The sequence below is a fragment of the Panthera leo genome, chromosome D1, assembly GCF_018350215.1.
Source record: "Panthera leo isolate Ple1 chromosome D1, P.leo_Ple1_pat1.1, whole genome shotgun sequence".
NCBI classification, from domain to species: Eukaryota; Metazoa; Chordata; class Mammalia; order Carnivora; family Felidae; genus Panthera; species Panthera leo.
The window spans coordinates 69,199,733-69,220,298 of NC_056688.1; the positions used below are offsets into that span (position 1 = coordinate 69,199,733).

At 45.1% G+C, this 20,566-nt stretch overlaps 1 protein-coding gene and 1 long non-coding RNA gene across 10 annotated transcripts in view; one reads left to right on the top strand and one right to left on the bottom strand.

Annotated features, from left to right (window-relative positions):
* Positions 1-20,566, top strand: part of TEAD1 (TEA domain transcription factor 1) — a 259,819-nt gene that overhangs the window by 150,340 nt on the left and 88,913 nt on the right. The gene's annotated exons all lie outside the window — the stretch shown is intronic.
* On the bottom strand, positions 16,146-20,451 carry LOC122201457. Its single transcript, XR_006194176.1, has 2 exons — positions 20,083-20,451; positions 16,146-16,265 (listed from the first exon to the last, which is right to left on the bottom strand). It is a non-coding gene; the product is annotated as an uncharacterized LOC122201457 (long non-coding RNA).

The window sequence follows — 20,566 nt, forward strand, 5'->3', positions numbered from 1 at the left end:
AGCGTTCAGTAACTTTTATGTCGTATCTGTTAGTGACATTTTTGGTTCTCTGTTCTTAATTTAAAACACACATTGATTTTTTATAAAGTTGTAAGTATGTTTCCCATTTGTGTGTGATCATGGGTCATCAGTATAAGGAAATATTTATCCAACTCTCTTTTGGAAGGTCCTCAGTAAAGCCTGCGTAGACTACTTTGTACAGATTATGAATACGCATCCTCCTAAGAGCTCAAACAGGCAGGGATGTCCACTCTTGCCACTTCTGTTCAAAACTGGTTAAGGCATTAAAAAAATTCACATTATAAAACTGGTTAAGGCAATAAAAACATTGACATTATAAATGAGGAAGTAAAACTGTCTTTATTTGCAGACGAATTGAGCCTGTATATAGAAAATCCTAAGGAATGCACACACACACACACACACCCCACACCACATGAACCTACCAGAAGCAGTAAGCTCAGCCAGTTTTCAGGATACCTGTCAATATACAAAAATCAATTATATATATAGTACTGACAAAAAAATCTCTCTTAAGATGAAATTAATAACACTATCCCATTCAAAATAGCATCACGAGGGTACCTGAGTGACCCAGTTGGTTAAGCATCCGACTTCGGCTCAGGTTATGATCTCGTGGTTTGTGGATTCAAGCCCCATGTCCGGCTCTGTGCTGACAGCTCAGAGCCTGGTGCCTGCTTTGGGTCCTGTGTCTGTCTGTCTGTCTGTCTGTCTGTCTTTCTCTCTCTCTCCACCCCTCCAAAAGTAAACATTAAATTTTTTTTAATTAGAAAAGAACAAAATGGCATCACAAAATAAAATTCTTGGGAATAAATTTCACAAAAGAATTGTAAGGTTTGCACCCTGAAAACATTGCTGAGAAAAATGAAATATCTAACTAAATGGAATAGAGTCCACGCTCATGGATCAGAAGACGGAGTACCATTAATTCTTTCCACATTGGTTTATAGATTCAATATAACCCCTGCATACTTTAAAAAAAATTTTTTTTTTGTAGAAATTGACATGGTGTTCCTTTTAACACAGAAATGGAGAGGGCTCAGAATAAAAACAAAATTTTGAGAAAGAAGACGATAGAGGACTTACACCTTTTGGCTTCAAAACTTACTTCAAAGCTACAGTAGTCAAGGCAGTGTGTTGTTGCTGGTGTAAGGGTAGGTTTATGGCACTGGGTTGAGAGTCTCAAAATAAACCATAACGTTTATTGTCAATTGATTTTTTTTTTTTCCTACAGAGATGCCAAAGCAATTTAATAGAGAAAAGATAGGATGTTCAAGCAAATAGTGATAGTGCTGGGACAGTTGGATGTCCACATGCAAAAAAAAAGATAAATTGAAACCCTTAGACTCTCTCCAGAGATTACCTCAAAATGGGACGTAGACCTAAATGTAAAAGCTAAGGCTAAATCTTCCAGAAAAAAACCACAGTAAAAAAATCGTTATGACCTTGGGTTCTTAGTTCTTAGACACGTGGGACCAACTCAGTATACCTTTGCTAGCCCTGAAGACTGTCGTTTTAAAAATCTTTCTTCATTCAGTGGGTGGAAAGCAGACACGTGAGGGAACTGTATTCTCCTGTTCACAGCAAGATTGAATTCTTAAAATGTATTAACCACCCAAAGTTAGAATCTCTGGGATCTTTGTCCTGTCTTCTCCTAACCCACCCACCAGACTTTCCCAGAGAAGTAGTTGTTTGGAGAAGAACATCAAGTTGTGGAGCTTTGTACTTCAGATTACACTTTCCCTTGTCAACCGTGGGTCTACTGGGCCTGCACAGAAGGAGATCCGTAGCGATTTTTGTCCTTCCGCAAAGAAAATAGTGGAAGTAAATAGTTTTCAATAAATGAACAGTAGAGAAGGAAATGCACACAGACCAGACTAATAACAGTAATCAGTCAGGTGTGATAAGAAATAGCATGGGATTTGACATCAAACTGCTTGGATTCAAGTCATGGTCTACTTCTTACCGGCTATGCAAACTTTGGGCTAGTTACTTACCCTCAAGTCCTTAATTTCACCTGTACAATGGAGGTAGAAGCATTGCTTTTCCCTTAGTGTTGCTTTGGGCATCAAGTGAAGTAACACACCTAAGGGTTAAGCACTGAGCCCATTGTTAATTACTACAGGTTTGGGTTTCAGTTCCCTGGGTTTGGAACTCTGACTCCAAAGCTTCCATCTTGAACAAGGTTTTCCCAGGCGTCCCTGCAGAGCCTTCTTCTTTACGCTTCAATCGAAAGGTTGGCAGCACAGTCTTTTTGTCACTCCAGACGTGATTTCCTTTGGGGCTGCTGTGCTCCCTCCGGTTTGAATTCACAGAGTAACTAACTAAAGGGCAAGAGAGAATTCCTCTCAACTCTCCGTCTCCGAGAATACCTCTGGGTGCTGGTGAGGTGCCACTCATCAGTTCTATTGTTATTGTTTTTAGGGCTGTGAGCCTTCTGGATAGAACCCAGTGGATTTTCTTGAGTGCAGAAGAATTAAGCGAGGTGAGGGGAAAGCATTTAGACTTTATTATCTCCAGCGAACCATGCCTAATCTCACGTGAGCCCTAAACGTACATATCCTGCCTCTGAGTACCCTGTGAGTTCTTTACAGGCAGGAACTGCATCTTTGAATTCTCTGCATCTCCTAGGCACCTGCCTCAGCGCTAAGCAAACAGTAAGCAGTCAGGAGAGGCTGGGACTGTGCCTGGCATTTTCTGAGTTTCCAAACAGGCAAAGTTATGGAACCATACAAGGTGTCAGATGGTGTTCAGATACATAACCTCACTTTGTACTCTCCGCCATGCTTGCGGGGAGGTTATGAGATGACAACAAGCATTGCCTGTATTTTACAAACAGAAGAATGAGAGCCCAGATAAGTTAGTGCCTTGCTGAAAATGATAATAGCTCTTAAGGGAGAGCAGAGATTTGAACTCAGATCTACTCTACTCTAGGCTGGAAGCTTTATTATGCTTACACTGCAGATGGCCTTGCGCATCTGATACGGCCAGAGCCACAGGTTTGTCCTAGTGACAGACCACGCATCCTGTTTGCTTACCTTCAGATTTGCAGAGGGAAGAAAAACGTTCTTCCACATTTGTTGTGCCAGTAGTGAGAAAAATCCTATTACCAAACATATTTACTCCTGGCCCTTCCCCTCCCCCCCAACTCTGTGGACAACCGTGTACGGACTCGACATCGCGTTTCGCCCTCTTTGTGCCAGGACAGCTCAAGTGGATGCTTTTGTCACCATTTCTGCTTTCTTGGCAAGAGTTGTATCCCTAGCCAATGAAAAAATAAGTGAGCGAGAAAATGACATTTCCGGGGAATGGCAAGTAGCAGTTAGTGAAACTTTAGAAGAGAAGTAGGGTGTGCGCGCGCGCGTGTGTGTGTATGTGTGTGTGTGTGTGTGTGTGTGTGTGTGTGTTTCAGCGAGTAAGAAATGGTCACAGCAGAGTGAGCTGTTGGCTGAAGAATGTATTCGCTCTCATCACGATGGTCACTAAGGATGTTTTGAAACCCCAGGTTGAGTCTCGAGGGCCTAGGGCGCTGCCGTGCCACTGCTCCAGGACGGAGATCTCTTCCTGGTGGACACTTAATTCACAAGTGTGCTAATTATTCATCCTCCGTCAGGACAGCCTGCTGGAACAATCGCCCTGCTTGTTTGGTGCGCAGTGTGGCGTCGGACAGCAGGCCTTTTTATGTAACTGATGGCGCTGTATGTTCATATTGTTCTTTATGTACTTATTTTATAGCTTATGCAGCAGACGCTGGAGTCAATTAGCTTCTTGTCTTGCAAACTGGGCGCTGCTGTTCTAGAACCGAGTTGGAAGGGTGTGTCGAGGGCGACCGGGCCGACCTCTCTCTCCTTTCTTTTTGTGCTGTGTGGGCTGGTTTCAAGTTACAGCATTTTTATTGGCTCTTCTTTGCTGAACCTTGGTTTCAAAAGCTGGCATCTGTGAGTTGAATTTCTTAAAGGCGTAGCTTTTCTTTTCACAAAAATCGAAATCAGGAAGATCCACACAGTCCACTTTTTTTTTTTTTTAGTTGAATGTTATATATATTTTTTACAGTATGCGCTAACTGAAAAATACGAGTGAATCGTTTCTCCACTCAGTCCTTTCCTCAGTATCGGTCCACACAGCCCTTCCTGTAGAGTCCCTGCTCTTGCTTTCCATTTTTCTGTATCCTCTTCCTCCTGTCTTAATTTTAATTTTACTCTTGACTAACTGTTTTCTTCACCTGTATTTTTTGAACCTACCTCCAGTCCTTTGGGGAACAATCCAAGCAAGAGTGTAAATAAATTAGGTAAACTCTGTTATGTCTGTCCCACCAACTATTTCTGCAAAGGACAATGTTTATGAAACATGGATTTGCTGTTTTCAGCTTATGAGCGTTTTTAAATATCGGAAAGAAAATTTATTAAAAAGAAAGAAAGAAAAATGTCTTTCCTGCGTCCTCTTTCCACCTCCTGTTCTGTGGACGTAGCTCTGTGACCTGATTAATGAGTGCCTGGTGGACGAGGAGGCTCCCATGATGGGGGACCTCGTCTTGGACGGAAGTGCAGCAGGCAGAATTTTTATCCAGTGCACTTTGCCCCAGTTGACCATCCAGTTCTGCACGGCACAGACTCCCGTTACCCTTGAATCCTAAGAGCCTTCCATGGTGCCTGGCCCAAGACAAGAGTTTGAGAAAATAGATGAGAAAAATGAACGAGTAAATGAGCCCACTCCATCTTTTCCTCCCTTGTGGAAGCATCCCTTAAGCCTCAACTGCACTAGAAATCGTCCCCGCTGTGGTCACCAGGGGGCTGTAGGTGTGCCTTAGAGAGCAGCTGGGTTCTCCAGAGCAGTCGGGGCCCGCTGTGCTTCGGGCTTACTACATTGCTTAGCCTTATATTTGTCTTTAGAAGAGTTGAACTATGGGGCGCCTGGGTGGCTCAGTCGGTTGAGTGTCCGACTTCGGCCCAGGTCATGATCTCGCGGTTCACTAGTTCGAGCCCCGCATCAGGCTCTGAGCTGACAGCTCGGAGCCTGGAGCCTGCTTCGGATTCTGGGTCTCCCTCTCTCTCTCTGTCCCTCCTTGCTTGTGCTCTGTCTCTGTCTCTCTCTCTCTCTCAAAAATAAATAAAAACATCTATAAAGAAAAAAAAGAAGAAAAGTCAAACCGAAGAAAAGGACCTTGATTTCTTCCTCACTCTTGCCAACTTTGTTGACTGATTATGCTTCTGTTGATCCTCGAGACGAACGGTTTTCTTCCTTTATCTCTGTATTTATTGAACATCTTCTATAGTCGAGGCTCTGCCTCAGCATGGGAGATGGAGAATCTCCCAGTGTGGTGTTCTGCTGACCCCTTATTCCACCTGTAGAGATTAGGTATGGACTTGGGTGTTTGCAGTACACCCGTCATGAAAGCTACAAGAGTTACAGTATATTGAGCACATGCCATATCCTGCAGATGGTGCCTGGCACCTTCCCTGTAATCACTTAGGTCGTTCTTGAGACAGGACACAACGTGTGTTGGCGTCATGAGACTGTTGAAGCCATCTCTTTTTTTTTTTCCTCCGCGACACTCACCACAAGACACATAGAGGCTTTTTAGTGAAACGACTGGGCAGTGGGAGAGTTTGTAGCTCTCTGTTGAAGAGGGCAAGATCAGCGAAGTTTGATGAGTTGTGCCTTGGGAGCGGAGACATTGAGGGAGGACATGCAGGCCAGGGAAGCATCCGAGAAAGGACTTTGGGGGTGACAGAGACCCTCATCCGTTAAGAATTGGAAGAGGGAGGGGCACCTGGGTGGCTCACTCGGTTGGGCGTCCAACTTCAGCTCAGGTCATGATCTCGCAGTTTGTGGGTTCGAGCCCCGCATCGGGCTCTGTGCTAACAGCTCGGAGCCTGGAGCCTGCTTGGGATTCTGTGACTCCCTTTCTCTTTGCCCCTTCCAAGCTCACACTCCATCTCTCTCTGTCTCTCAAAAAAATAAATAAATGTTTTTAAAAAATCGAAAGAAAAAAAAAAAAAAAAGAAGAATCGTAGGAGGGAATTGGAGGAGGGCTGAGAGTGATAGTGACCAAATGAGAAAGAACATTCTGGAGACTGAGCTGGGCCTCACCTCACGTGGGTAGAGAAAGCCAGAGGACAGCCTGCCCTGCGGAGATTCACAAAGGCTGGCGGGCAGGGCACGGGTGTGTGTCCTGATGTACAAAGTGGGGGTGAGCAAGGGGTACAGAAGTGGGAAGACCCCGTTGTGTTTTAGGGGAATCAAATTCCTCTTCCATGTCTGCAGATTCCAGGATGCATGGTTGTTCCAGTGAATTCTTGAGCCTTTCTCTGATACAAAGAAATATCGACTGTGAATTCTAAGGCACTGATTCTTTTCTATTATTAGTATTACTATTATTATTTGAATTTCTGAACCCCTTGGAGGGGTTCATCTTCAGCACTGTTCGTCTTGTTATTTCTCTACTTATACTGTATCTCCTTGTGTTGTCTTGGCAGGAAACGGGCAACCCCCTGCACCCCCCGCCCCCCCCCCCCCCCCCCCCCCCCCCGCCCTGGTTGGCTTGCCTCATTTGTTAGGCTGCCTAGGAAGTTAGCTGTGGCTCTCAAGGGCTGACGCCACATCCCTGAGTCCTGGGTCCTGAGGAGGACTCAGCCCAAACCTGGCTACCCATTTGGGTGGCCTAAGAATTGGGTTGTCCTCATTCCATGCCCCTGAAGGGAAGGCTTCACCCAGTTACCTCTGGGCATGGAGACCCTCATACTTAGAGATGGGCAGGGATTAGGGCCCAGGGTCTCAGGGCCTCACTGCATGTGAGAGAGCTGCCTTTCTGTGCAATACAGCCCAGCCCCACTTGTCCTTAGGTATCTGCTGCTTGTGTGTATTTAATAAACAAAATCAAGAATGTGTTCATTCTTCAAAAAAATCTATAAGCCTGTGTGTAATACACATAAATACATATATAGACACACGTTTTTGCACATGAATTATAAATGAATCATACATATGCTATATACTAATTATATTAATAATTACATTACACACACACACATTTTAGTTCCTATGTGTCGCCCGTGTAACTGTGTAAAAAGCCAAAGATGTCAGGAGAGTGGGCGAGCCACCCTCCAACCCCACACCCATGGTCTCCTTCCCTCCACTGTTTTCTCTGGCTGAGGCTTCTGCCCTGGCCCCGTCATCTGACCCCAGGCCCCCAGTGCTGCTGGTAGGAAGGTGATGCCCTCTCCTTTCCCTTCTCCCTGTTGTGAAAACCATCTCCCTCCATTCAGTTCCCCAAATGAGACCTCTTTGGCAGATGAAGCTCTCTCTGCCTGAAATCCACCCCCCTCACCTACCCTTCAATGGCTAAACCTCCGTGACCACCCCCCCCCCCCAAGAAGCCTGCCGTGTTGGTCTGTCTTCCTCCTACTCCTTTCCAGCTTGTCCTGTCTGCATTGTGGCTTTCTTCAGAGGCTGTCTCAAACACCACTTCTTCCGTGCACTTTGCTGCAGAGTCTGCTCTTGCCCTGGCCGCCTGCCACCTAGAGGCCTTCTCCTTTCCCGAATTCCCCCAGTGACCTGAGCTGATCTTAGATGTGCTTGGTTCACCATTAATTGGGCGCATATTCCCCTCAAACTCCTTGAGGGCAGATGCTCTGCCTCATTATCTTTGTGTCTCAAAAAGGTTGCTTTTATATAGTCAAGAAATACTTGTTTGAATTAGTTTCTTATTGATTCTGGAAAGTTAGGTTTGTGGGTTTTTGTTTTTTTTTTAAGCAAAAGGAAAATGTTGTAATCTCAGTCTATGTATATGACTACTTAAATTGGCTTTATGTATTTAAACTTCATATTGTACTTACTACATATTCCTTATTGAAATATGCCACTTCCTTTAATGCAGAAAGAAACGTTTGTACTTATAATATGCCAAGCAGGAGATTTACTGTTTCCAACAGGTATAGGAGGTAGGAAGCGTCCCTCGCCTCCTTCCCCACCCCCAGACTTCAGCATATGGGATAACTGATCCTAGAACAGTCATGTGACTTGCCCTGAGGCATACAGCCAGGAAGCCAGGATCCCATATTCCCACCCACATCTCTCTGACTCCTTCCAGTGAACCGCACTGCCCCCTAGTAATGATTAAGCTGGTTACTATGTACACACAAAATGCATTAGGACAAGTTTTGCTTGTTTCCAGTTCTGAGCTCTCTCTGTATGTTGGAGCGTCATAATTTGGGGGCATTTGAAGGATTGTCTGTCCCTTAATTAAAAGTGAGCAGACTAACAAAAACCAAGATGGAACAGTGGCGGAGATAGTCACTCAGTTAATCTAGACACTCAGCAAGGGTTATAAATTCAATATAGACAACTGGGGAAAAATACTCAAAAGTTTTTGGTAAATGGTCTCCCAGCCAGACTGCTTCTTAGTAAAACAAGGGAAAAGCAGTAATGTCCCCAAGACTGTGTTTAATCTGTACATTCTTGGTAAGACCTTATCTCCCCCCTCTTTACATTGAGTTTAAGGTTTCCTTTTGCCTCTTGCCCTAATCATTAGGAACTATACTGTTGTCACAGCTCAAAACTTTCCTATTGACACATCAGTCATTTTTAAAGATCTTGAATGTTCCACCTTTATAAAGCTAACCTTTTGCACTCTATTAAAATTTAAGAACCGCTTGATTCTCCGTGAATGCCCCAGCTACTGGATCATGAAAGCATTACCTTGTGCCAAGGGCATGATTCAGTACACTCATTCCTTTTTAACAAATAATAAGAAGTTTGACTTTTCATTTACACATCCTGCCAATCGCTAACAAGTTTCCATCTCGTTCAAACACCAGATTGATCCTAAGAAATTGAAAATATTGATTTAACCCTCTGTCTGATTTGTACCGCAGGCACCTGCTAGTTCAGTCTTAGCACATTACAATTGCTTGCCTGTAATTCCTCAGGGGACCACTAATAACTACCACATCTGTCTTTTCATCTTCCGAAATTATGCTAGCAGTTGTCCAAGTCAATTGTGATTCATTTGATCCTGCTCTCCTTCAAGACATATTGCAACCAAATAGACTTGCTCACCAGTAATATATCTGATGACATAGTTAGTTCTCGTTAATTGACAGAATGATTCAGGCTTTTATGGATGGCATTAATTGGTCCCTTGTGTCCATGCAATAATTGACCAGACAGAAGAAGCAGCATTAGCTTTCACCCAGTCAGGAGAGTGTTGAGATGAGGTAAATGTAGTCAGGATGACAAAATGTCTGTATTTTTAATCAAGACTTTATCAATGAATGGAAGAAAAAGAGATTTGGGGGGAATGCGATCATCTTAATTAGGAACGCCGCACCCCAACCCACAGAGAGTGGTGTGCCGAAACGCAGGTCTGCCTCTCCCCTGGCCTTGTGGGGCTGAAATGTTTTAATACAGGGTACCATGTAGATCTGATCGATACAAGGCAGGAAAGCGCTGTTCTCTGAATTAAGATACTGAAAAAGGAGAAATAAAAACCACTCTTTTGGACATTCATCATTGGCCGCCCAACAAACGGTGCACGTAAAATCTGAAATTGTGGAATTTCGTCTTGAGTCTTGGAGAACAAGTCGGCCCCCAGAATGTTTGGATAAGTTGTCTCATCTTCCCGAAACTTAAATTCACTCCTGTCGCCATGCTGCTGAAAAGAGCTTTGGTTCCCTTTTTCCTGTCGGATCAGGCTTTTCGTGTTTAAAACGTGAACAGTCTATCACCATTGTTGATTCCCCTGTTGTTTTTGCTACACAGAATCACTCGGTATTTCCAGGGTCTGTTATGATTCAGCCATTCTAGACATTCCCACTCATTCTTCAAGAACCCTTTCTGCTGCCTCCTCTGAGTTTCTCAGACCAGATTAGTTGCTTCCTCCTCTCGCTTACTACACGTTTGGTTCCTCGTTTCCCCGACCGGAGTTGGGACTAGCCCTTGGGCAAAGGCTCTATCTGTGTACCTGACACGTATAATTATGTAAAGACTTAATGAGCGTTTGTCGAATTGAGTTGCAATAGTGATATCTTGAGGAATGAGAACTTGGAGTTTGAATCGAAGAAAGAAGGCCTGGGTAAAATTAGACATCAAGCCATGTGTATTATAGCCCGTGTCAACAAGTGGCTGGCAACCAGCGTTGGGGGTAATTACAGTTTGGTGTAAAACAAGCCATTTGAGGTGTGAAAGATAAATTGCTCGGCTCACGTTTGGAGAGGAGAGGGTGAGATAGGAGATATGCAGAATAGATTTTCTAGCATTTGATTTACTTAGATTATTCATCCTTTTTAGGTCATCTGTTACTTAGGCTGGGCAGTGGCTGGAACCGATATCCGTGGAGGCTATGGACTTGTGAATGTCTGACACAACCTCCTTTTAAGGGCAATGTGTTCTGACAGACCTGGGCTCAGCTCCCAGCCTGGTGTTTAGTTGCTGTGCCCTTGCAGTGAGCTCTTTAACTGGTGTGGGGCTCAGCTTCCTCATCTGTAAACTGGGAATAATGGTAGCGTCTGTCATAATAGAACGTCCGTGATAATGAAGGGATTATTTGGGAAGGGTATTGCATAGCGGCTGGTACACACTAGGCACTCAATAGATGATACCCATTACTGATTAAAGATCTTTTGATTCTTCCTTCTGAGAGTTCAGAAGGATGGTGAGTAAATATAGGTGTGTGTATAAGGAGGAAGTGCTTTAGAGTTTTGCAATTTTTTTTTTTTTTTTAAATCCTGCCTCTGGTTGCATCAGATGGCCATTGTCTCTGTGAGATCATGTGTCACTTCCATAGGACTCAAGAGCATCGTGTATGTAGCCCAGAACGTAGCAGAGGGAGGGCAGGAGGTGATGTGCCAACACACGGCAGCGAATACATATAATAGCAAACCTTGTTTGTTTGTTTTCTTATACTGGAAAGCAGCGTATCTGCCATTGTGAGAGTATCTGTCCACTGATTTGGAATAGACTCCCGATCTAGGTCTGGTATTTTATACATACCAAACACTGTCCTGTTTATAGGAGAAGAAATCTGTTTGGCAGTGAGATTTTTAAATGGCGAAATGTATACAAACAAACCTTGGCTTCTAACTTAGGGCTGGCTTAGAAGTACGTATTGTTTTTCTGTTAAACGTGCAGGGTTTAGCAAGGAGACCTCCTCTGCAGAGAGGTGAACCCAAGAGACCTCAAATTTGGGAAACTGGGGCTGGTACTTCTATGTGGACTTGACTGACAGCACACCTCTCCGGTTGAAAGGGTTGGCACACAGGAAGGGTTTGGTTGTGGGGTGGATGGATGGAAGGATGGATGGATGCCTTCATGCTGCTATTGGAGTTTTATTTGAGAGTCATAATCCTCTTTTAAAACATCACTGTCCATGCAATGACAAGTAAAGGGTACTGAGTGTAGTGTAAATGAGGTCAGTGAGATCAATTTCTCTTGACCCCAGCTGGGACTGTGGCATTGCAGGAGTGCGATCTTATGTGGGAGCAGAGAGCAGGCTTAGTAATTTCTGAGCCTAGCTGACTACTTTAGGGCTGGAGTGCCTTGTGCTGGGGGAAAGAGGTAATAGGATTTGGGAAAGAAGTAAAGGTAGTGGGGAGGAAGACTAGGAAAAAAACAAAACAAAACAAAACATTGCTTCCTACTAAATTGGGGAGCAGGTGGCTGAAGTCCCCGTTTTCCTTTTAGCATCCTTGAAGGAAGACAGGTGGTCACTGTTAGTAGTCTTACTCTTATGGGTTAGATTTTCGTGGACTGGTCTTGGGTTTATGAGCTGAACGAGATTTTGTGGATTCGCTGGAAATGTAACTGCAACGCTGTCTTTTCATGGGCCGGGTAATACTACCTTTCAATTTCTGACTTCAAGCCGTGGGAAACAACCCATCCTTACGCTGAGTACTCCCCCTACCCTCTTTTTCTGCCTTAAGGCTTATTTTGAGGAATCCTTGCCACGTTGTATCGCGGACAAAGTGGGGTAAAGGTGGGGAGTAAAAGCACATTGGTCCTAAGAAGAAAAAGTGGATCTCTTTTTCTTTGGCAACGATCACCTTTGAAAAGTGTTGTACTATGAAACGCAGTTTCCTTAAATACAACTAACTCAGCCTAAATGTGTGCTTTTTATTTTGTTCGGCAACTGAGCCCAAGTTAATTAATGCCGCACATCCCGTAGTGACTCTCTCTCAAGCCAGGCACACTCACATATACCCTAGTGCATAAAAGGCAAACAACTTAATTAACTTACTCTCTGTCCATAATTATCTTTAAATTAACTATTTATAACGTCCAAGCGTTTACACTGCGAGCGTATTTTAAAATCTGCTTAGAGTAAAAGGGACTGGACATGGTTGGTTACCCTCTTCATTCCTTTGTTTGCCTGCTTGGCTGTTACTTTCAGATGCCACTCTCGTCATACTCTAAGGCTGTGTGCCTGAAATTAATATCAATTTCTGCAAACACTCAAGGTTTCGTGTTTGTTGAATCTTGTTTCAAGATGTGTTCTTTTCTCCTTGAGCCCCTATGCTGTGTCAGGCCTTGGGCCCTCAGGAGTGGACAGGACAGATGGGGCTGCTGCCCTCAAGAAGTTGAGAGTCTCTTTGGAGGCCACATATGCATTGTGTTAGTTTGCTAAGGCTGCTGGACCAAAGACCACAGACTGGGTGGCTTACACAACAAAAATGGATTTTTCTCAAAAATTGATTTTCTCACAGTTTTGAAGGCTGAAAGTCCAAGATCACAGTGTCAGGAGGTTTGGTTTCTCCTGAGACCTCTCTTCTTGGCTTCATAGACCTCCACCGTCCCACTTTGTCCCTACCTGGCCTTCCCTCTGTGCACACACATCTCCTTTGGTCTCTTCCTCTTTGTACAAGAACACCAGTCATACTGGAATAGGGCCTCACCCTTATGCCCTCATTTAACCGCAATTACCTCTTTAGAGACCCTGTCTCCAGACACAGTCACATGGGAGTTCAGGGCTTCAACTTAACAAATTTGGGGGTGGGACGGACCTACAGTGTAGTCTATAAACCGTGTTTATTGTCAGGGGCTGTCTAAAATGGGAATTGACATAGTAGAAGTAGGAATTGGCTAGGCGGAGAAGAGAAACGAGGGGCGGAGTATCTCATGTTTGAAGCCCCAGAGGATATGAGAGAGAATGCAGTGGATAATTCAGTGTGACTGGACTTAGAGATAGTTACTGGGTTTTTTTTTTTTCCATCGTGATTTTGAATGCCACATACACACAGATTGTACTCTTGAATTGTACCAGCTCTCTAGAACTCAGTGTACCTTGTCCTTGGATTTGTGAGTGGTGCTCAATGTGAAAATGGGATTTTATCTGTGGAGGGTCAGGGTCACCAAATGGTATTGACCAAGTAGCCTTCTCCCTACATACTTGTGCTGCTCTGGTTGGTTGGGTTTCTCGTCTGCCCTCTCGTCCCCCGTGCCCCTGTGTAGGCAGTGTGTGCAGGAGGTAGGCACAGTGGGGACGAGACGGATTCCCCTAACAGAAACCGGAGAATAAGGGTTCCTGGCTGGCCCCAGTCAGTTAAGTGTCCGGCTGTGGCTCAGGTCCACCGTTGTACCGCTTGTGAGTTCGAGCCCCACATAGGGCTGTCAGTGCAAAGCCCGCTTCGGATCTTCTGTCTCCTTCTCTCTCTGCCCCTTTCCTGCTTATGCTCTCTCTTTCTCTCAAAAATAAATAAACGAACAAACGAACAAATGAACAAAAGAAAGAAAGAGAAAGGAGGGAAGGAAGAGGGAGGGAGGAAAGAGAAAGAAAGAAAGAAAGAAAGAAAGAAAGAAAGAAAGAAAGAAAGAAAAGAAAGAAAGGGAAAGAAAAGAAAGAAATAGAACAGAGAAGTGAAAAAAAACCCACTGCCCTGAGCCAATTACTGTTAGCATTCTGGTGTATTTTCCTTCATATGAGTTCATTTTTACTCTACAAAGTTGTGATCATCCTCCATGTTTTATTGTGCTTTCTTCATGTAAAGCATAAGCCTTTCCTATTAAATAATATTTTTTTTAATTTTTTTTAACGTTTATTTATTTTTGAGACAGAGGGAGACAGAGCATGAATGGGGGAGGGTCAGAGAGAGAGAGAGGGAGACACAGAATCTGAGACAGGCTCCAGGCTCGGAGCTGTCAGCACAGAGCCCGACGCGGGGCTCGAACTCACGGACCACGAGATCATGAACTGAGCCGAAGTCGGACGCTTAACCGACTGAGCCACCCAGGCACCCCTTAAACAATATTTTTGAATGCCTGTTTAATATTCTATTCAGAGAAAGTTGAACAATTCCTTATCTTTAGTGTGTTTCTCTTCTTTGCCCCTCACAAACATAACTGTGACAGACACCGCTTAGCAACCTTCTTCCCCAGGATTCCAGATTCTGTCCCTAAATCACACCAGGAACAAAGGTATTGTTAAGGCTTTTCATACATATAATCAAATGGCTCGCCAAAAAGGGTTGAATCAGAGTATCAGTACTTTCCTCCAACAGCAAGGTATGCTCCTGGGAGCAGAGAGGATTATTGTTGTTTTACATTGCATTACCTGCGAGGATGAACCTTTTCCCACTCTATCAAATCATTTCTGTTTCTTTTGTGAACTAGCCTTCCAAGTCCTTTGACCATCTTTGTGTTGGTGCGGTGGTGCTTTACGGGCAACAGAGGTGGGGAGGAGTGCGTGTTCTCTCTTCCCTGGTTTAACTGGCAGCAGTGAATGCTGAAAGTGATGTGAACGAGAAATTATAATGGTAATGAGAAATGAATTTATTTATGTCTGGTTTTGGAGTCAGCTAATGAGTGCAACACATTTATAAGAAAATGGAGGTCCGGGTAAGTTAAAACTGGAATTTTGAACCAGGTGTCCCTGTCCCTAAGCTGGGGCTCCTTTTTCTAAACCAGCCACCTCTTCTATAAGATCTGGTATCTGTGTTTTTACACCGATTGCTGCTGGCCCCTGGAATGCCCAACCCAGTGCTAAGCTGCTCCTGCAGGAGGATGTAAAGAGATAAGCACACTTCCTGGCGATGACAGTGACGCTGGGGATCGCCTTTGGGTAAGGAGAGACTGAAGGCATTGGCCCTCCTGTCTGGAAAGAAGAAAGTTGGAAGAAAGACATAAAGGAAGCTTAAAACCGTCTAGGGTAAATGCAGATGCATCCAGTATTTTTGTAAATGCTTGAATGTAGATGCGCTTAGAAATTACAAAGGAAGATTGTTAGGACAGAGGGTTGCATAATACATTTCACATCTTGTTACTCTGCATATCTCTGTAGCTGAAATTTAAGTGAGTCGGACATTTTGTGGATGAAGGAATGATTCAGAGAATGAATGATTCAGAGAGGAAACGTAGCTGGAGAGAAGACTCCAACTTTTTAAGGCTGAAATTATGGGTCGAGGACCAGAACGCCTTCCCCAGCAGGACATTGCAGGTGCCCACCCAGGGTGGGCTTGGTCTGAGGGGCGGAGCGGGAAAGATGAGCCATGGACGCCCTGGTAGATGGCTCTTCATGGGTTAAAGCAGGGACCGACTCGGCTGCTTTACATCATCATCTCTCATGTTTGAGGACCCACTGGATGCGCTCAAAATGAGCCATTTCACCTCCTCTTACCTCTTCCGCATCATCAACCTGCTTATTAAGAGAGAAGATCTTTCATGCTTTCTCTTCAGAGGAATTTTGGAGCCTATGGGATTTTGAAAACAACACTGTTGCCTCCGAACATACGGCATATCCCTACGAATCCTAGTAACAGGAGTGTTTGGTGTTGACACGGGACCTCCTTTTGTGAAACTGACTACGGTCAGGAGGATCCCACTGTGGAGGGGCCCTTGGAACATTGTAAAGTCTTTGGATAATGTCCAGTGTGGACAGGGCTGCGTGGCCTCTACAAAGGCCTCTGATGTTTTAGGGGGAGAGCGGCCTTTACTTTTTGATTCTGCAGTTACGATCACAATAGACTCCAGGACGCAATTCCACATATATCCGGATTAGGTTTTTCTTTCTAATTGAGGAGAACTTTGGATTTAAATCCTGCTGGAAGCAACGTTAAGGGCCTGTTTTATGCATTTACTAAATGTTTATGATGAGATGCACTTTAAAGAGAACATTTAGCATTTGCGTAAAACGTCGATACAAAACAAAGGTTTATTATTACAGAGTGGATCTGGAATGAATACTTCCCCGCTTTAAACTCATGAGTGGTGGGGATGTGGGTATGTCCCTTGGCTTTTCCTTGCTTGAATTTTGTCATCTGCAAAAAAAGTTGAAATTATTAGATGATCCCTAAAGTGTCTCCTAGAGCTAAACATTTCTGACTCTCTCGTATTAAAGTCTCTAAGACAGTTCCTCTAACAGAGTCCAGGCAGTATGGTTACAAGTATTTCCATCGTTTTTTTTGTGGGTTTTAGTGATAATATTTTGTAATTAAGAGGCTTGAGTAGATGAGAAACCACACACATGGCATGAAAGGGTTTCTCAACAGAAAATCTGTGTGGCTCAAAGTGGAGAAGCAGGCGTATAAATTTCTCTTGACAGAAAACATGTTACCACACAAGGAAATCATGAAAGACCTCTGAGCAAGCATTGCTTTTTCATAGGCTTGGGAAAGTTCCCAAATAATATATTTTTTTTCTAAAATAATTTTTTCTGGGGTACCCGGGTGGTTCGGTCGGTTAAGGGTCCGACTCTTGACTTCGGCTCAGGTCACGATCTCACGGTTCATGGGTTTGACCCCCCCTCACATCGGGCTCACTGCTATCAGCATGGAGCCTACTTTGGCTCCTCTGTCCCTCCTCCCCCCCCCCCCCCCCGCCTCTCCCCCGCTGGTTCTCTCTCTGAAAATAAATAAACTTTTTTAAAAACTTAAAAGGTAAATAGTATTTTCCTTCCAACTTTATTAAAACAAACAAACAAAAAACCTTTTAAGATCCTAAGCTTCAGAAAGAAGTCTGGTGCACACTATGTTTATTGTTGGTCCATTCATTCAGTCGATGTTAATTGATCATCTTGTATGTGCTAGGTGGTATCCTGGGGTCTGGGGATAGAAGGATGATGGGGAAAGCCCCTGCCATCTGGTACCCTGGCCACTTCTAGAGAAGGCGGTCATGGAAGCAAATGATGGATGTTGGGGGCGGTTCTGAGAGCAGGAAAGTACAACGAGCAGGAGCAGAGAAACCCCAGTTGCAGGTTGTGGAAGGCTTTATGGGAAGGTGGATTGCAGGGGCGCCTGGGTGCCTCAGTCAGTTAGGCGTCCGACTTCGGTCCAGGTCATGATCCTGCATTTCGTGGGTTCAAGCCCTGCGCCAGGCTGCTCTGTGCTGACAGCTCAGAGCCTGGAGCCTGCTTCAGATTCTGTGTCTCCCTCTCTCTCTGCCCCTCCCCTGCTTGCACCCTGTCTCTCTGTCTCCCAAAAATAAATAAATATTTTTTTAAATATGTGGATTGCAGTCTGCAGGTAGCAACAAGAGCTGGCATCCCTGCTGCAGGGGACTGCACTGACTGAAAGCCCAGGGATTGGAAGGAGGCACTGAAGACATTGGGAGAAGACTTTGTTTTAATTAAGGCCGCTCTGGTGGTAGCCTTAAGGAAGGGTAAGAGTGGAGGAAATGGAAGATCAGGAAGCAGTTAGGAGGTTACTGGGAAAGATTGGGAAGGAAATGGTGAGGGCCTAGAAGAAGTGTGGATGAGCCTGAGGGACAGATGTTTATGCAATTGTGTGTTTGCAGACGAATGGATCATGTAAGGATGGGAGTCAGAAGAAGAAGGCACATGTGATTGTGGGGGGTTCTAACTTGTGGGTGTTGCTTGGATCACCTCTGAGAAACTCACAAGACGTCACTCAAATGTGACATCTCTAGTTGACTTAGGAAACTGCTTGCCCCTTTGGTGAAACATTTATTTATTTTTAAAGTTTATTTATTTATTTTGAGAGAGAGCAAGTGTGCATTTGGGGGAGGGGCAGAGAAGAGGGGGTGGAGAGGGAATTCCAAGCTGACAGCAGAGCCCAAAATGGGACTTAATGCCATGAACGGTCGATCGTGACCTGAGCAAAACCAAGAATCTGACGCTCAACCAACTGAGCCACCCAGGCGCCCCTCCTTTGGCGAAACTTTTAGAAGCACTGACTAAAAGGGCTGTTGGCCACTGATCTCCTGACAGAAATTTAAAAAAAAATTTTTTTAATGTTTATTTAATTTTGAGAGAGAGAGAGACAGAGACAGAGCACAAGTGGGAAAGGGGCAGAGAGAGAGAGGGAGACACAGAATCTGAAACAGGCTCCAGGCTCTGAGCTGTTAGCACAGAGCTTGACGTGGGACTTTAACTCAGGAACTTGTGAGATCATGACTTGAGCCAAAGTCCGACGCTTAACCCACTGAGCCACCCAGGTGCCTCTGCTGACAGATGTTTTAAAACACACATGTGCGTGCACACACAAACTCAACTGATGCACACACACATATGTTGATTAACATTTTCACTACCATAGAGCACGTGTAGCACACAACCTACAAATACTAATGAAACATACAGTGCTTTTGACTATAAATTCCATGCAGCCAATTGATTCTCACAGTATTTTCACTATCTTCTCTTGTGTTCTTAGCTGGACTGAGGGCAGCGAGCAGAGAGTGGTGTCGCCTGCGCTCCCCAGTCTCTGCTCGCATCTGGGAAAGTGGACCCGCTGCCTCACCTCCCTTACGTACTTTCCCAGAGGGCTGCTGGACACAGGCCTGCTTTGTCAACACTCTGTCCCAGACCACACACCATTCAGTAACTGCCCTTGGGTTTTGTTTCCATTCATTCCGCCCCCCCCCCCCCCATATCCGAGGTCAGTGACCAGAGTCCAGCACATGAGACCATGTGAGTCGTGTAACTTCCAAAGGGCCCTTGATCCTTGGAACCCCACTTGCGAACCCCTGTCTCCAACAAGCCTCATTCTGCATCAGACTGATGGGCGGGCACACCCACAACCACAGCCACTTTTGTCTGTGAGCGTGTTTATTGTCGCTCTTAAGAGATGTAATTTAACGTGTCCCATAACACACAGCTCTCATCCTACTTGACCTTTCTCTAGCATATTAAATGGGTGGCTTTTCGGGCTCTTTTTGCAACTTTTATCTGACCTTGCCCTCCATGATACTACTTGACCAAGTATATTTCTTTTTTCAATTTCTCAACCTCCTCTGTTGACTCCTTCGCCTCTGTTCAACCCTCTGTGCTCTCCAGCTCCCCTTTCCTTCTGTACTCTTCCTGGTGTGATTGGCTGCTTTCAGGCTTACTTATCAGCCAACAGGCTGACTGCCGGACCCATACCTCCTGCTCAGCCTGGATCTCTTAATCCCCCACCTCGCACATCCAGCTGCTTTTACAGATGGCTCCCCGCGGGCATCTTTTTGTGCCCTCAAATTTAGATGCCCAAACGAAACTGATGGCCTCCCTTGCTCCAGTGGCCTGTGTTGCCCGCATTCTTCATTTCTAAGATGCAATACCATCTTGGAACCAAGACTATCAGCTGCCCCTGAAATCTGTCCTTTCCTTCTATACCACACGTGTCCAGAAGACCGGCCAGTGCCAGCCCTTGATCCAGTCCCCTCTCTTGCTTCTTCCGGGCTACTTCCCAAATTCAGGCTTTCTTCCCCGCTGCCCCGGATTGTTGCTCCATCCTCCTTGCCCCCCTCCCTGCCTCCAATTAGCCCCTTCCCGGCTCCTCTTCATTCACTAGTTAGAATTCTCCCTCGAGAGCCCAGGTAGGATGTTCAGGCGCCCTCCTCGAGCACTTCTGATGGCGCTTGGCATTGTCCTCGGAATGCAGCCTTAACTCTCAGCATGCCTGTCTCACTGACGCAACCTCAGCTGGGCCTCTGCTGTCCTGGCTCCTCGCTCCGTAAACCAAGCTAAATAAGTCCTCCCAACTGCTCACTCACACTGAAAGGTCTGTAATTAAATTACAGAGAAAGGTCAATCAAAACTCACATAATGGGGATGATTGTTTCTGAGTAACGGTCTTTCTCAACTTTTACTCGTTTTCATTTTCACGGCCTAAGTGACCGTCGCTTGGCTCCCGATACCTGGGTTTGGCTGAGATGATGTCATCGGGACTCCCCTCTGCATGTGCTTCACGTGGTTTGGGGGTGCTGTGTATGTCCGTAGGCGTGCCCAGCTGGCTCCACATCTCTCAAGGATAGAGGGGCCCTGTTTGCATCGGGAGCTTCTCGGTTTTCTCTGAGGTAAAAAATGAGATCTAGGCTTCATGTTACGGGAGGTCATACGTACACGGTGGCTCCCTATATGTGATCTCGTGAGAGGAACAGAATTAGATTATGTGTGGTTTTCGGAGTTGGGGTCCACATTTGATTGCTCCCCCAGGTAGCAACTTCATGGCTTTCATGGTGGGGAGGGGGGAGATTGTTCTGGAAATTTTACGCTCCGTGTCCTTCAGCCGGTTTGTTGCCGGGCCAGACCTGTCTAAAAATGGAAACAGAATATTGGGATGCTTTCTGTCTTCTCAGGCTATCAGTGGTAGCTGTCAGGAATTTGTTACTGTCTCCTAAC